The sequence below is a fragment of the Triticum urartu genome, chromosome 2A (assembly GCF_056163025.1).
Source record: "Triticum urartu cultivar PI428250 chromosome 2A, HENAU_Tu73, whole genome shotgun sequence".
Classification (NCBI taxonomy): domain Eukaryota; kingdom Viridiplantae; phylum Streptophyta; class Magnoliopsida; order Poales; family Poaceae; genus Triticum; species Triticum urartu.
Genome location: NC_141874.1, coordinates 239,597,014 through 239,614,746, shown reverse-complemented (window position 1 = coordinate 239,614,746; position 17,733 = coordinate 239,597,014).

Genomic DNA, 17,733 nt, shown 5'->3' with positions numbered 1-17,733 from the left:
CAAAGTAACAGCGATATCTAGTAGGCTTTATACCCCTAAAAAACTAGTACTAGGCTTTATGTATCACTTTCAAGCCCTCAAACCATTTTATTTCTCTGGCGTAATTTCCTTTTCCTACCTCTCTTTATTTTATTTTATTTTTTGTTACGGGGACAATCTCTCTTTCTTGGGACAGATCAACTGATGGTGCATGTCGTTACCGGCCGGCCAAATATCATTCTCAACGTCTGCGCATGCGTACCGTAGAATAGAATTTTGGAATCCCCCCGGCCCCTTTTTATTTCGAAGTGATCAGTGCATGCCATTCCGAATAGAATTGGAATAGAGCTGCGCGTGCATGGTAACGATCGAAGACTGGTGGAAAATAGCAGAGGAATAAGTTCCGCTCAGACCAATTGCGCCTCGCCTCGCCTGCTGTAGCCAACGAGCCAATCGTACACAGAACCTAAGCTATCTTGATGCTACCTCAAATAAAACAAAAAACCTTGATGGTAGTAGTACATCGTTGTAGCTTGTGGCTATTTTTATACTACTGGTAATTGAGTAATAGATCGTGGATTTTACTAGTATAGTGTGTAGGAGTACGTGATACGGCAATGGAAACATGGAAACATCGATTAGGCTGTGGTACGTGAAATGAAATTAAAATAGCTGTCGCTTCCAAGATGCTCCGCGCGTACGTACGCGGTCGAAACAAGGAACGCGTACGTGTTTAGATGCAGAAAGTGTGAAGAACTGTTGGCGTCGCACGGGACAGGCATCATCGGGTACAAGAAGCCGCTTTAATCCACGGCACAAGTTCGCTCACCCAGATTCGCGATAGATAGAGCGAATCGGCAAGAGTTGACATACGCGATGGCATGGTGGCGCCCTAGTCCTAGCTACCACTACCAGTGCCCAATCGGCTGGCCAGGAGAGAGCCCGACATGATGTCCGCCCAATATTCAAAAAGTTGCGAAAAACCTCTAAATTGTGCGTACACTGATATAATCACACGCATCATATGGGAAAAGCGGAAGGGAAAATTTGTCATCCTGATCATGTGTATTGTTCAGGTTGTATGGATTTGCCTTTTTTCCCTTTTTTTGTGGGGTCATTTCCCCCCTCTTTTGCTTATGTATTTGTATACGGAATCACTATAAATCTTAAATCATACTTTTTTTATGCTTACAACATCTACAACTACAACCAGGCCCGGCCCTGATGGGGGGCAGAGGACGGCCGCGCCAGGCCCCCAAAATAGAGGGCCCCCCAAAGGGACGTGCACTTATGTAGATTAAGCATGCATTTAGAGAAAAACTGGAATGTTGTGTGCTGCCGTGTTGGGCCTGGCTGAAGTAGCAACGGGGCATAACTATAAGTTCAAGATTCCAGCAATCCACTCCCCACATCACGCGCACGATTCTCGCAGATGGCACGCCACATAAATGCTTTTTTGCCTGATTGGTGTGATTGCCTTCTGTTTTACCAAATGCCTCAGTCTCCCATCATCCAATTTTTCCCTAATAACTCTATTGCCTCACGAGGCCACCGCCTTGCCTAACCTCATCGACTATTGCCTAGGCGCGACCCTATCACCTCTCGAGTCATCGTAGCATTGGAACAAGTCAGGCGAACAACAACGAGGAGGCCACAGTGACGCCCGGTGGCAGTTGTTGCAGTTCCAAGCAGAGCGTCGTGGCGGGATCTACGTGTGGAGCGGAATACATAGCTGCTTCAGAAGCAGCAAATGAAGGAGTCTGGATGAAGGAGTTCATATCCGATCTAGGTGTCATACCTAGTGCATCGGGTCCAATGAAAATCTTTTGTGACAATACTGGTGCAATTGCCTTGGCAAAGGAATCCATATTTCACAAGAGAACCAAGCACATCAAGAGACGCTTCAATTCCATCAGCGATCAAGTCAAGGAGGGAGACATAGAGATTTGTAAAATACATATGGATCTGAATGTTGCAGACCCATTGACTAAGCCTCTCTTACGAGCAAAACATGATCAACACCAAGAACTCCATGGGTGTTAAAATCATTACAATGTAATCTAGATTATTGACTCTAGTGCACGTGGGAGACTGAAGAAAATATGCCCTAGAGGCAATAATAAAGTTGTTATTTATATTACCTTATACCATGATAAATGTTTATTATTCATGCTAGAATTGTATTAACCGGAAACTTAGTACATGTGTGAATACATAGACAAACAGAGTGTCACTAGTTTGCCTCTACTTGACTAGCTCGTTGAATCAATGATGGTTATGTTTCCTAACCATAGACATGAGTTGTCATTTGATTAACGGGATCACATCATTAGAGAATGATGTGATTGACTTGACCCATCTGTTAGCTTAGCACAATGATCGTTTAGTTTGTTGATATTGCTTTCTCCATAACTTATACATATTCCTATGACTATGAGATCATGCAACTCCCAAATACCGGAGGAACACTTTGTGTGCTACCAAACGTCACAACGTAACTGGGTGATTATAAAGGTGCTCTACAGGTGTCTCCGATGGTGTTTGTTGAGTTGGCATAGATCAAGATTAGGATTTGTCACTCCGATTGTCAGAGAGGTATCACTGGGCCCTCTCGATAATGTACATCACTATAAGCCTTGCAAGCAATGTAGCTAATGAGTTAGTTACGGGATGTAGCATTAAAGAACGAGTAAAGAGACTTTCCGGTAACGAGATTAAACTAGGTATTGAGATACCGATGATCAAATCTCGGGCAAGTAACATACCGATGACAAAGGGAACAATGTATATCGTTATGCGGTTTGACCGATAAAGATCTTCGTAGAATATGTAGGAACCAACATGAGCATCCAGGTTCCGCTATTGGTTATTGACCGGAGATGTATCTCGGTCATGTCTACATAGTTCTCGAACCCGTAGGGTCCGCACGCTTAACATTCGGTGACGATCGTATTATGAGTTTAAGTGTTTTGATGTACCGAAGGTAGTTCGGAGTCCTGGATATGATCATGGACATGACGAGGAGTCTCGAATTGGTCAAGACATAAAGATCAATATATTGGACGACTATATTTGGACATCTAAATGGTTCCGGGTGAGATCGTACATTTACCGATGTACCGGGAGGTTACCGGAACCCCCCGGGAGGTATATGGGCCTAATTGGGCCATAGTGGGAGCGAGGAGAAGGGAGCAAAGGAGGGGGCGCTCCCCAAGCCCAATCCGAATTGGGAAGGGGGCCGGCTCCCCCTTTCGTTCCTCCTTCCTCCCCCTTCCTTCTCTCCTAATCCAACTAGGGAAGGGGGGATCCTACTCCCGGTGGGAGTAGGACTCCCCTTGGGGCGCACCTAGGAGGTCGGCCCCCTCCCCCTCCTCCACTCCTTTATATACGGGGGAGGGGGCACCCCATAGACACACAAGTTGATCATTGATCTCTTAGCCGTGTGCGGTGCCCCCCTCCACCATAATCCACCTCGGTCATATCATAGCGGTGCTTAGGCGAAACCCTGTTCCAGTAGCATCATCATCACCGTCATCACGCTGTCCTGCTGACGAAGCTCTCCCTCGACACTCTACTGGATCGTGAGTTCGTGGGACGTCACCGAGCCGAACATGTGCATATCGCGGAGGTGCCGTACCTTCGGTGCTAGGATCGGTCGATCGTGAAGACGTAAGACTACATCAACCGTGTTGTCATAACGCTTCCGTTTACGGTCTACGAGGGTACGTGGACAACACTCTTCCCTCTCGTTTCTATGCATCACCATGATCTTGCGTGTGCGTAGGATTTTTTTTTGAAATTACTGTGTTCCCCAACTATTGGGGATACAACTATTAGGTATGACCCGCCCAGAGGGGCCGGGTCATCCCTATGACGATTCATCGTAATGAAGCCCAAGAACAGATGGCGGTTCATAGATAGGCTTAGTAGAGGGCCCAGACCTGAAGGCGGCTTAAGGCCCATGGATATAAACCTCCATGTATGTGAACTTGTAATGTAAGGTATGAAAGAAAGCTCACCGAGCCGGATACGTTGTATAAGCCGGCCGGGACTTTGTAGCCCGTAGGGCGTCAACCCGTGTATATAAGGGGACGACCTAGCGGCGGCTTAGGACAAGAAACAACATATCGAGAGTCGGGTCAAGCATATTCACTCCCTGCTCATCGAAACCCTAGCAATACCACCTACAACTGGACTAGGCTTTTACCTTCACCGTAAGGGGCCGAACCAGTATAAACTCCTCGTGTCCTTTGTCCTGATTAACCCCTTTAAGCTAACCTCATCGCGATGGCTCCATGACTAAGTTCTCACACTAGGACATCCGCCGTGACAATTCCACGACAGTTGGCGCCCACCGTGGGGCTATCGCACGATGGTTTCAAGTTCTTATAGGGCAACTTCGAAGGGATCAAGGGATACGTTTTAGGCCGGATGACCAAGAGTCCTCTACATCGACAACGCAGGCTGGGGCCCCGAGGCCGGCTCATTTGAGTACGGGTATCGGGTCCCCTTTGGCGGAATTCACGTCTTCATCGGCAAGATTGGCGAACCGGGCTCTGAGCCGGACATCTGCACCGACATCATCGAGACGGCTCAGCGTGCGAGACCCGCCCGGGTTTGGCCCGCCATGAAACGTGCCTTCGTGGGATTTATCCATGGAGTGGAATCTGAGGATAGATCGGCATCTGGCGGTGAGACCATCGTTCACTCTGATGGCGAGTCATCCACCGGTGAGACTGAGTCATTGTACCAACTGCCAGACAGCCGGCTTGGGGGCTGTTCCGATGGCGACAGTATTCCGGACCCCTGTGAGCCGCCGAACCGGGTTGCAATCTTCATGGCCGGTACACAGCCCGTGCAACACTCATCAACAGCGGCAAAACTGATTTCCGGGTCAGCAACGGCAGTGGCTGCTGGGGCAGGAGGCCCTGAGCGCCCACCGACTCAGATCTTAACCGACTTACTGGATAAGCTGACAACACTGTTGATGGCGGTGGTTAACCCGGCGGATCAGGATCAACATAATGCGGCGATCACAAAAGTGCGTGATGAGATAGCACAGTCCAAGGAGGGGCTAAACATAGAAAATACCAGGATGGCCGAGGAGCGGGCCGCTTTGGATGCTCAAGCACAACGGATTCAGTCACAATCTTACCGGCTCATGCTAGATCAGAACGCTTCCAATGAAGTCATGAGGAGGAGGCATCAGACTCGTCTGCCTTCGGTTTATGAGGCAAGGAATCTCTTTAACACGCCAGGAGCAGGAACCAGTAACCCGACAGTAGCAAACCGGGTCGAAGCACCTGGGACGGGCACGCCAGTTCAACCGTGCACAATGGACCCGGCTTGTCAGAACAATAACCCGCCGCAGCACGTGCCGACGCCACCGGGTCATTATTCTAACCCTTTGGTTAACATGATCGCTGCAGCGTCATGACTGGCGGCTCTTCCGGTTGATGGTGATTCACCAATGGCGGTCGAGACACGGAGGGCTAGAGAGCTTCTTCAAACAGCACTGACCCAGCAACAGGCTTATTCTTACAGTCATGATAGGATTCATTCCACCCCTCGCCCGAGCCAAAGTTACAACAGACATCTAGATGAGCCGTCGGTGTCAAGCAGTGGACGACACCATAACCCGCCCCGTGGATATAACCCGGCGGGGGTGGCATTGATGCTCAGAATGTGGCGGATCAAGGAAGAGCCCGTCGAGAGGCCGAGTTAGCGGCACAGTATGCGGCCCGTCAACCCACTCCAGTTCGTCCAACCACTTATGTGGAGCCAGGTGTAACCTTTAGAAATTTGGGCGTGCCATGCTTACCGCCGGATCTGCGTAATGAGTGCCTGCCCAATGATTTCAAAGGTTCTCGTAAGGTGCCTAACTATACCGCTGATTTAAGTCCTGAGGCGTGGGTTGAGAGTTATGAGATGGCAATGGAATTACTGGATGTCAGTGAGGCTGCATGCGCTAAATATTTCCCCCTGATGTTGGAAGGAATGACCCGTACTTGGTTGAAGGGGTTCCCTGCTAATTCCATCGGGTCATGGGCTGAGTTAAAGGCCCGATTCATCCAGAAATTCAAAGACACATGTAAACAGCCCATGTCAATTGTGGATCTGGCCTCCTGTGTTCAAGAAGAAGGTGAGTCAACAACCCATTGGGTGCGCCGGGTCTCAACAATCTTGCACTCGTCGGATCGCATCAATGCCGACTCAGCAGTGTTGATGTTGGAGAACAATTTTCATTTCACGCCCTTAAAGCAGAAGCCAGGGCGGCTCAAACGTCATTGCAATGACATGGGGATGCTCATGGCGACTCTGGTTAAGTATGCTAACTCTGATAGTACCAAGGACCCCGAGTCTGATGATGAAAAGCCGGGGAAGGGAAGGAAGATCAGCAATGCTAAGGGGCAGCAGCATAACCCGGCGAACCAGGGAGGCAACGGTAAGCGCAAGATTGATAATAGTTTTGACTTTGTGGCTAACACCAATGCACAGAATAATGGTCAGCATCGCAAGGGTAAACCTCCCCCACGGGCCGGAGGATCTGGTATCAATCTTGAACAGATGTTAAATTAGCCCTACCCAAGACATGGTACGTGAGAAAGACCATCCGGGCACCTTTGGAAGGATTGTCACATTATGAAAGAGTACAAGAATTCCAATCTTTTTCACGACAGTCATGGGCCAGGTGGCGGTTCTGGATCCGGCTCACACGGTCCGGGTTATGGCGGTGGCGGTTATAATTCTGGATTCCAAGGAAATCAAGGTAATCACAGCAACTAGGGTGGTTACAACCAGCAGAATAATCAGGGGGGGTCAACAGCAGCAGTCAAGTTATCAGAGCAACCTGAAGCAGTTGAATAGTGTACAATATCATGTCTTCACCACTAGCTTATGTAAGCGTGACCAGAAGCTTCATAAGAGAGCAATCAATGCCGTTGAGCCGATGGTTCCCCATTACTTGTGCTGTTCTGAGCAGCCCACCATGTGGGGTCGGGAAGATCACCCTCTCCGGGTTGATAATCCGGGTCACTTGGCTTTGGTGGTCGCACCTCAGGTCGAAGGGTATAAATTTACCAAAGTACTCGTGGACGGAGGGAGCAGCACCAATATCCTTTGTTATGAAACTTTCCGTTGCATGGGATTGACTGATAAAAATCTTAAGCCGTCAAACACTGTTTTCCACGACATGGTGCCTGGTAAGTCAGCATATCCAGTTGGTAAGATAGCTCTGGAAGTGTTTTTTGGAGATGATCATGACTCTAGGTCAGATATGTTGACCTTTGAAGTGGTCAAGATCCACAACCCATATCATGCTCTGTTTGGACGGCCGACTTATGCCAAGTTCATGGCGCGGCCGTGTTACATGTATCTGCAGCTCAAGATGCCGGGTCACAAAGGAACCATTACAGTGCATGGGAGCCGTAAGATAGCTATGGATGTGAAGAATGGGATGCGGCTTATGCTGAGTCGGTTTGTGCAACGGAGGAGTTAAAGTTTTACAAGGACAATGTTGACCCGAGAGATATGACATCTTTGAAGAAGCAAACCACAGAGCATGACCCGATTTTAAAGTTTAAATCAACAGATGATACCGAAATGGTCGATTTTGTTCCTGGCGACTCATCCAAGCAGTTCAGCATCAATGCTAATCTGGATCCGAAATAGGAAAGGGCGCTCATCGAGTTCATCCGTGAGAACCGGGACATCTTTGCATGGAAGCCTTCAGACATGCCGGGTGTACCGAGAGAACTCGCTAAGCACACTCTTAATATTGATCCAAAGTTTAAGCCGGTTAAACAATTTCTTCGCTGTTTTAATGAGGAGAGACGGAAGGCCATCAGAGAAGAAGTAGCCCGGCTCTTGGCAGCTGGGTTTATCATTGAAGTTTTCCAAACTGAGTTGTTGGCTAACCCGGTGCTGGTACTTAAGAAGAACGACACTTGGCGTATGTGTGTGGACTACACGGATTTAAACAAGGCTTGTCCGGCTGATGCTTTTGCTCTCCCTCGTATTGATCAGATTATTGATGCTACAGCAGGTTGTGAGCATTTGAGTTTTTTGGATGCTAATTCTGGTTATCATTAGATCAAGATGGCAGTTAAGGACCAGGAGAAGACAACTTTCATAACTCCCTTTGGAGCCTTCTGCTATGTGTCTATGCCTTTTGGGCTCAAGAGTGCTTAGGCGACTTATCAGAGATGTGTGCAAAATTGCCTTCATAACCAAATTGGGCGTAATGCTCATGCTTATGTGGATGATATTGTGGTGAAATCTGATACGTCTCCAACGTATCTATAATTTTTGATTGCTCCATGCTATATTATCTACTGTTTTGGGCAATATTGGGCTTTATTTTCCACTTTTATATTATTTTTGGGACTAACCTATTAACCGGTGGCCTAGCCCAGATTTGCTGTTTTATGCCTATTTCAGTGTTTCGAAGAAAAGGAATATCAGACGGAGTCGAAACGGAACGAAATCAACTGGAGAAGTTATTTTTGGAAGGAAACACACCTGATGGACTTGGACCCCACGTCAAGGAAGGAACAAGGTGCTCACGAGGGTGGGGGCGCCCCCCTTAGGGCGCGCCCCCTGTCTCGTGGGGCCCTCATGGCTCCCCTGACGTACTTCCTGCACCTATATAACTCCACGCGACCTAAAACTTCCAGAACGCAACATAGATCGGGAGTTCCGCCGCCAGAAGCCCCCGTAGCCACCAAAAGTCAATCGGGACCCTGTTCGGGCACCCTGTCGGAGGGGGGATCCCTCACCAGTGGCCATTTTCATCATCCCGGTGCTCTCCATGACGAGGTGGGAGTAGTTCTCCCTCGGGGCTGAGGGTATGTACCAGTAGCTATGTGTTTGATCTCTCTCTCTCTCTCTCTCTCTCTCGTGTTCTTGAGATGATACGATCTTGATGTATCGCGAGCTTTGCTATTATATTTGGATCCTATGATGTTTCTTCCCCCCCTCTTCTCTCTTGTAATGAATCGAGTTTCCCCTTTGAAGTAATCTTATCGGATTGAGTCTTTAAAGACTTGAGAACAATTGATGTATGTCTTGCCATGGATATCTGTGGTGACAATGGGATACCACGTGCCACTTGATGTATGTTTCGGTGACCAACTTGCGGGTTCCGCCCATGAACCTATGCATAGGGGTTGGCAAACGTTTTCGTCGTGATTCTCCGGTAGAAACTTTGGGGCACTCTTTGAGGTCCTTTGTGTTGGTTGAATAGATGAATCTGAGATTGTGTGATGCATATCGTATAATCATACCCACGGATACTTGAGGTGACATTGAAGTATCTAGGTGACATTAGGGTTTTGGTTGATTTGTGTCTTAAGGTGTTATTCTAGTACGAACTCTAGGGCTGTTTGTGACACTTATAGGAATAGCCCACCGGATTGATTGGAAAGAATAACTTTGAGGTGGTTTCGTACCCTACCATAGTCTCTTCATTCGTTCTCCGCTATTAGTGTCTTTGGAGTGACTCTTTGTTGCATGTTGAGGGATAGTTATGTGATCCAATTATGTTAGTATTGTTGATGGAACTTACACTAGCGAAAGTATGAACCCTAGGCCTTGTTTACCATCATTGCAATACCGTTTACGCTCACTTTTATCACTTGCTACCTTGCTGTTTTTATCATTTCAGATTACAAAAACTATTATCTACCATCAATATACCACTTGTATCACCATCTCTTCGCCGAACTAGTGCACCTATACAAATTACCATTGTATTGGGTGTGTTGGGGACATAAGAGACTCTTTGTTATTTGGTTGCAGGGTTGCTTGAGAGAGACCATCTTCATCCTACCCCTCCTACGGATTGATAAACCTTAGGTCATCCACTTGAGGGAAATTTGCTACTGTCCTACAAACCTCTGCACTTGGAGGCCCAACAACGTTTACAAGAAGAAGGTTGTGTAGTAGACATCAAGCTCTTTTCTGGCGCCGTTGCCGGGGAGGTGAGTGCTTGAAGGTATATCTTTAGATCTTGCAATCGAGTCTTTTAGTTTCTTGTTTTATCACTAGTTTAGTTTATAAAATAAAACTACAAAAAAATGGAATTGAGTTTGTCTCATACGCTTCACCTTTTTAATATCTTTCGTGAGTATGATGGAAAGGATAATTGTGCCCAAGTGCTAGAAGAAGAAATCTATAAAATGTTTGGCACTAAATATTTGAATGATGAGCATGATTGCAATGTTGTTAGTACGGATTCTTTGAATATCTATGATTCTAATGATATGCAAAGCCACAAGCTTGGGGAAGCTATGTTTGATCAAGATGATATTTTTTGTCCCCCAAGCTTTGATGAGCAAATTTACTATGGTGAAAGCATGCCTCCTATCTATGATGATTATTGTGATGGCACGTATGCTTTAAAGAATAATGATAACCATGAAACTTCTCATCTTGATTTTCAATCACATGATAGTTATTTTGTTGAGTTTGCTCCCACTATTATTCATGAGAAGAAATTTGATTATGTGGAGAGTAGTAAATTTTCTATGCTTGTAGATCATGAAAAAATGCTTTAGGTGCTGGTTATATTGTTGAATTAATTCATGATGCTACTGAAAATTATTATGAGGGAGGAATATATGCTTGTAGGAATTGCAATAATATCAAGTTTCCTCTCTATGTGCTTAAAGTTTTGAAGTTATGCTTGTTTTACCGTCCTATGCAAGTTGATTCTTGTTCCCATAAGTTGTTTGCTCACAAAATCCCTATGCATAGGAAGTATGTTAGACTTATATGTGCTAGTCATATTCTTCATGATGCTCTCTTTATGTTTCAATCCTTATCTTTTATGTGAGCATCGTTGAAATCATCATGCCTAGTTAGGGGCATTAAATGATAGCGCTTGTTGGGAGGCAACACAACTTTATTTTTATTCCTTGATTTTTGTTCCTGTTTAGTAATAAATAAATCATCTAGACTCTGTTTATATGTGGTTTTATGCTTTTAATTAGTGTTTGTGCCAAGTATAACCTTTGGGAAGACTTGGGGAAAGTCTTGTTGATCATGCTGTCAAAAACAGAAACTTTAGCGCTCACTAGAACTGCTGACATTTTTATTTAGAGAGTGATATTTAGTTAATTATTTTTGCAGGTTATTAATAGATAAATTCCTCAGGTCCAGCAATTTATTTTAGAATTTTATGAGTTCCAGAAGTATACGTTTGATTCAGATTACTACAGACTGTTCTGTTTTTGACAGATTCTGTTTTTCGTGTGTTGTTTGCTTATTTTAATGAATCTATGGCTAGTAAAATAGTTTATAAGCCATAGAGAAGTTGGAGTAAAGTAGATTTAACACCAATATAAATAAATAATGATTTCATTACAGTACCTTGAAGTGGTGATTTATTTTTCTTATACTAACGGAGCTTACGAGTTTTCTGTTAAGTTTTGTGTTGTGAAGTTTTCAAGTTTTGGGTAAGGATTCGATGGACTATGGAATAAGGAGTGGCAAGAGCCTAAGCTTGGGGATTCCCAAGGCACCCCAAGGTAATATTCAAGGATAGCCAAGAGCCTAAGCTTGGGGATGCCCCGGAAGGCATCCCCTCTTTCGTCTACTTCCATCGGTAACTTTACTTGGAGCTATATTTTTATTCGCCACATGATATGTGTTTTGCTTGGAGCGTCAATTTATTTTGTTAGGATTTGCTTTATGTTATTTGGAAGAATGTTTTGCATCTTTTATTTCAATAAAATTGGCATTGATAGCCTTTACTGTGCCTATGTTACAAGTATACATGTTGCTGTTTGAAAACAGAAAGTTTACCGCTGTTGCAATAATTCCCTAGAAAATTCAGAATGTGATAAAATGTTGAAACCTTTTTCATATTAAGCTCTGATAAATTTACTACAGTGGGAATTTTATGTCATAATTTTTGGAGCTAGCGAAGTACGGATGTTGCATCATTCTTTAGAGACTATCCTGTTTAGGTAGATTGCTGTTATGTTTGCATTGTTTGCATATGTTTGCTTCTTTAATGATTCTATTTGAGGATAGGACTATTAAATATGCAGAGACATTTAGTATGCAATTTTGAGTAATAATTTTAGTGATTTGCTACAGTAGAGTATGATAAGGTTTTGGCAATGGTTTATACTAACTTATCTCACGAGTCCTTGTTGAGTTTTGTGTGGATGAAGCTTTTGAGATTTAGGGAGACCGTGATACGAGAGGAATTAAGGAGACACAGAAGCTCAAGCTTGGGGATTTCCAAGGCACCCCAAGATAATATTTCAAGAAGTCTCAAGCATCTAAGCTTGGGTATGCCCCGGTTGGCATCCCACCTTTCTTCTTCAACAATTATCGGTTAGTATCGGTTGATCCTAAGTTTTTGCTTCTTCACATGATGTTTGCTATTCTTAGATGTCATCTTATTTTGCTTTGCTTTCTATTTGAATAGAGTACCAAGATCTGAAATTATTAAATTTTAGAGAGTCTTCACATAGTTGCATAATTATTCGACTACTCATTGATCTTCACTTATATCTTTCGGAGTAGTTTGTCATTTGCTCTAGTGCTTCACTTATATCCTTTAGAGCATGGTGGTAGTTTTATTTTGAAGAAATAGATGAACTCTCATGCTTCACTTAGATTATTTTGAGACTCTTAAATAGCATGGTAATTTTCTTAAAATCGTAATATGCTAGGTATTCAAGAATAATAAAATTCACTTATGAGTGTGTTGAATACTAAGAGAAGTTTGATACTTGATAATTGTTTTGAGATATGGAGATGGTGATATTAGAGTCATGCTAGTTGAGTAGTTGTGAATTTGAGAAATACTTGCGTTGAAGTTTGTGATTCCCGTAGCATGCACGTATGTTGAACCGTTATGTGATGAAGTCGGAGCATGATTTATTTATTGATTGTCTTCCTTATGAGTGGCGGTCGGGGACGAGCGATGGTATTTTCCTACCAATCTATCCCCCTAGGAGCATGCGCGTAGTACTTTGTTTTGATAACTAATAGATTTTTGCAATAAGTATGTGAGTTCTTTATGACTAATGTCGAGTCCATGGATTATACGCACTCTCACCCTTCCACCTTTGCCAGCCTCTCTAGTACCGCGCAACTTTCGCCGGTACCATAAACCCACCATATACCTTCCTCAAAACAGCCACCATACCTACCTATTATGGCATTTCCATAGACATTCCGAGATATATTGCCATGCAACTTTCCACCATCCAGTTTATCATGACACATTCATCATTGTCATATTGCTTAGCATGATCATGTAGTTGACATAGTATTTGTGGCAAAGCCACTGTTCATAATTCTTTCACACTTGTCACTCTTGATTCATTGCATATCCCGGTACACCGCCAGAGGCATTCATATAGAGTCATCTTTGTTCTAGTATCGAGTTGTATCATTGAGTTGTAAATAAATAGAAGTGTGATGATCATCATTCAATAGACATTGTCCCCAAAAAAGAAAGGCCAAATAAAAAAGAAAGAAAGAAAGGCCAAAAAAAAGAGAAAGTCCAGAAAAAGAGAAAGGCCAAATAAAAAAAATAAAAAAGGGGGACAATGCTACTATCCTTTTACCACACTTGTGCTTCAAAGTAGCACCATGATCTTCATGACAGAGAGAAAAAGACATTGATAGCTGATTTGAAGGAAACCTTTGATAATCTCCGGGTTTAGAAGATGATGCTTAACCCGGCCAAGTGTGTTTTTGGTGTGCCGGCAGGTAAGCTCCTGGTTTTTTTTTGGTGTCTAACAGAGGAATTGAAGCTAATCCGGAGAAGATCAAAGACATCACTTCTCTGGCTAAGCCGGTGTGTGTCAATGATGTGCAACGTCTGGCGGGTCATATTGCGGCTTTAAGCCGGTTCATAAGCCGGTTAGGAGAGAAGGCCATCCCTCTATATCAGATGATGAAAAAGACAGATAATTTTATCTGGAGTGATCCCGCTAATGCAGCGTTTGAGGACTTAAAGAAACAGCTGGTTGAGCCGCCCGTGCTTGCTGCCCCTGTAGATAAGGAGCCTTTGTTGTTATATGTGGCTGCTAATAGCTGGGCTGTCAGTGTAGCCATTGTGGTAGAAAGGAAGGAGGCAGGCAAGGAATATCCGGTTCAAAGATACTATGTCACTGAGGTGCTTATTGAGTCCAAGCAAAGATATCCGCACTGGCAAAAGCTTGTATATGGGGTGTTCTTGGCCATCCGGAAGATTAAACATTATTTTCTGGGTCATCCCATCACTGTGATTAGCTCTGCTCCTTTGGGAGATATCATCCAAAACAAGGAAGCGACTGGCTAGGTTGCTAAGTGGGCTATTGAACTTGGACCTCACGGGTTAAAATATGTGCCTCGCACGGCTATCAAGTCTCAGGCACTGGTGGATTTCATCAATTATTAGACAGAGCTGCAGATGCCTGAGGAAAAGCCAGATAACACGTATTGGACAATTCACTTTGATGGGTCCAGGCAATTGGAGGGCTCGGGGGCTGGAGTTGTTCTTGCTTCCCCTCGAGGTGATAAATTATGTTATGTTCTATGTTTTATGTTTCCTTGTACTAACAATGCAACTGAGTATGAGGCCTTGCTCCACAGTCTTCGGATGGCTAAGGAGATGAATTTGAGCCGGGTTAGGTGCTTCGGCGACTCAGACTTGGTGGCTCAGCAAGTCTCGGGTACTTGGAATTCTAAGGATCCACTCATGGCGGCTTATCGGCGAGAGGTGGATATTATTGATGGTCACTTCAAGGGTTATCAAGTGGAGCACATTAATCGGAGGAAAAATGAAGCGGCGGATGCTTTAAGCTGGTTGGGTTCTCAACGTAAGCCGGTGCCGCCTAACATTTTTCTTGATGTTTTGCATAACCCATCGGTCAAGTTACCTACTGATAACCCACAAGTATAGGGGATCGCAACAGTTTTCGAGGGTGGAGTATTCAACCCAAATTTATTGATTCGACACAAGGGGAGCCAAAGAATATTCTCAAGTATTAGCAGCTGAGTTGTCAATTCAACCACACCTGGAAACTTAATATCTACAGCAAGGTATTTAGTAGCAAAGTAATATGATAGTAGTGGCAACGATATGTAGCGACCCGACCCGAATGGATCAAGTCTCTGTGCTTAAGTGTCATCCCTGGATCGGCATGCTGACACACACAGTACTCGAGGATTTGCAACAGAGATAAATCACATGTATAATGTAACGCAAATAATATTACCTCAATCCAAATAGCGGAAGTAACAAGGTTGTGGATTCCCATCAACACCAATAGCAAAGTTTAGTGTAGAAATTGTAACCCTAACATATCACTTACTCGTCGTAAGATAATCCTGCAACATGAGACGTTGCAGCCACAAAGGGTCAGTACATTGAATGTACTGGCAAATTCACACCAGAGGATAATGATGAATAAAGGCTATCACTACATGCATATTTGGCTGGTGGAAAGGCTCTAGGGTTATAATGTTTTGCGAAAAGCCAATTTTTCCCTACTGCAAAGGAATAAATTTTATTTAACTATCATGGTGGTTGTTGAACATTGAGAATGGTTGAAAGCATTCTCAATCCCAATCAAGTAACATCATTAAACCCAACAAAATTAATTTAAAGTAAAATGATGAGATTCACATGATAATCCAAGTACTATATACACAAGATGTCCATAACCGGGGACACGGCTAACCATGATTAGTTTATACACTCTGCAGAGGTTTGCGCACTTTTCCCCACAAGACTGGATCTCCTCCATTGGATTTCTCGCACTACATGGTGTTTGAGAAATGGATGACCGATACATAGTCTTTCAGAAGTGCTAGCACCTTACGATTGGGTAGACCGTTACACCTACTTTCCCCTACATCTGCTAGTCTACCATTGTAAGAGTTCGCACGACTTAATCAACTATGCTAGAGCCCATAGTAGCTTGTGGCTGCACACGGAAGTTTCTAGTATGAATAATCTCATGATCCCTTTGAGCCTGGGTGGCGGTCCATAAAAAAACAGGCAATCCTGGAATACCCAAGTGCCTAGATAGGCAATCGCTGGAATACCCAGGTGCCTCAATCCACCCAGATGTGTGTTAAAGTTGCCACCTTAAGTAAACCATTAATTAACAATCTCACATCTGTCATGAAATACTCTCAAACCCAATCCACGTCTACGAGCATAGCATGGCAATATAAGCATAACATAATAGTAACTCCCAAGGTTTGAATGCAGGGCAATAGGTTCCTACCTCATCAACTACTTCCCAATACCCACATGTTATCAATTCTACTCATGCAATGTTTGAGGGTGAAACTAATGCATAAAAACTGGGTATGAAAGGGATATGATCAAAGTGTGAACTTGCCTGCAACGTTGATGAAGATGATTCGCACTCAAAACTCTTGATAGTTCTACTCGCCACACTCCGGTCAATCTATCGTAAGCAAGCAATAGTAACCACACATAAGCAATCACTCAAAAGATCAGAAAGATCGAAGAAGACGATTCAGAAAACTTCAAAACCAGGCAAATAACTCTTGCAACATAAAACAATTTCTAATAGTACCAAAATTATGTGAATTGGGCCTTATCAGAAAGTTTAGGTCAAGAGCTTCGATTTGCAAAAAGAATCAACTCAAATGGAGTTACGAAACTCAAGTTATAATCAAACAGAGTTTGAAACTAAATCTGATCTAATTCAAATTTTAAAATTTCAAAAACATGTTTGAGTTGGATTACTGGATAGAGGAGATTGTAATGAAGACATGAGCGTTGGTTTCATTGGATTTGGACTAACGAGTAAGAAGTAGTGATCGATTGAAGATCAGGGACTAAACTGTAAATAAAACATCTACAAGGAAGTCCCTGTCTAAAACTAACAGAAAAGGAAAAGACTAAAAAGCGAACATTCGTTTATAAGATCTAAACAGTGGGCATTCTTTGTTTAATAAAACCAAAAAAATCTAGCCTAGTTTTTTTTAAAACCGAGGTTAAAAGAAAAACCGGATCAGACCGGCGGTTTTATACCGGTTCGGAAGGTTTCGACGACGGCGGAGGTCTCCGGCGAGACAGGACGGCGGCGGTGGCTCGGGTCCGGCTGGGGCGGCGGCTCCGGTCGTCCAGGAGGGCGGCCAAGGGGTCGGGGAGGGGCGGCGCGGCGAGGCGAGGAGGATGGCGGCGTCGGCGGTGGTCAAAGGGGACGAGACAGAGCGGGGCGACGGCGGTGGATCTCGTCGGCAGTGGCGGGACGCGGCGCAAGGGCGGCGGTGCGGTGCGGCAGAGAGGAAAAAGGCGGCAGCGGCGGAGCTTATATAGAGGGGGGACGGGGTTGCGTGGAGGAGGGGGCAAAGGCGGCGAGGAGAGGCGGGGCGGAGCACGGCGGCGGCGCGGCGTCGTACAGGCGGCGGACTCCCGCCTGGAGTCGGGGCGATGGCGGTTGGCGGCTTGGGCTGGGCCGTGGCCTGGCCTGGGAGCTGGGCCGGCCCAGTCGGCGGATTTTTTAAAAGATTTTCCAGACAACAGAAAAATAAATAAAACAAAATAAATAAAAATTTTATATAGGCATATAATATACCAAAATTTGCATAAAAAGATTTTCTACAACATGGACATTTTTATAATGCCAAATAAAATCCACACAAATTCATATAATTCAAAGAGTGCTACTGGTCTAGTAAAATCCAATAAAAATCATTTTAAAAATACCAAAATGATTTCAAATTAATTTTTCTCCAATTTTCTATTGTAGGGAATCATGT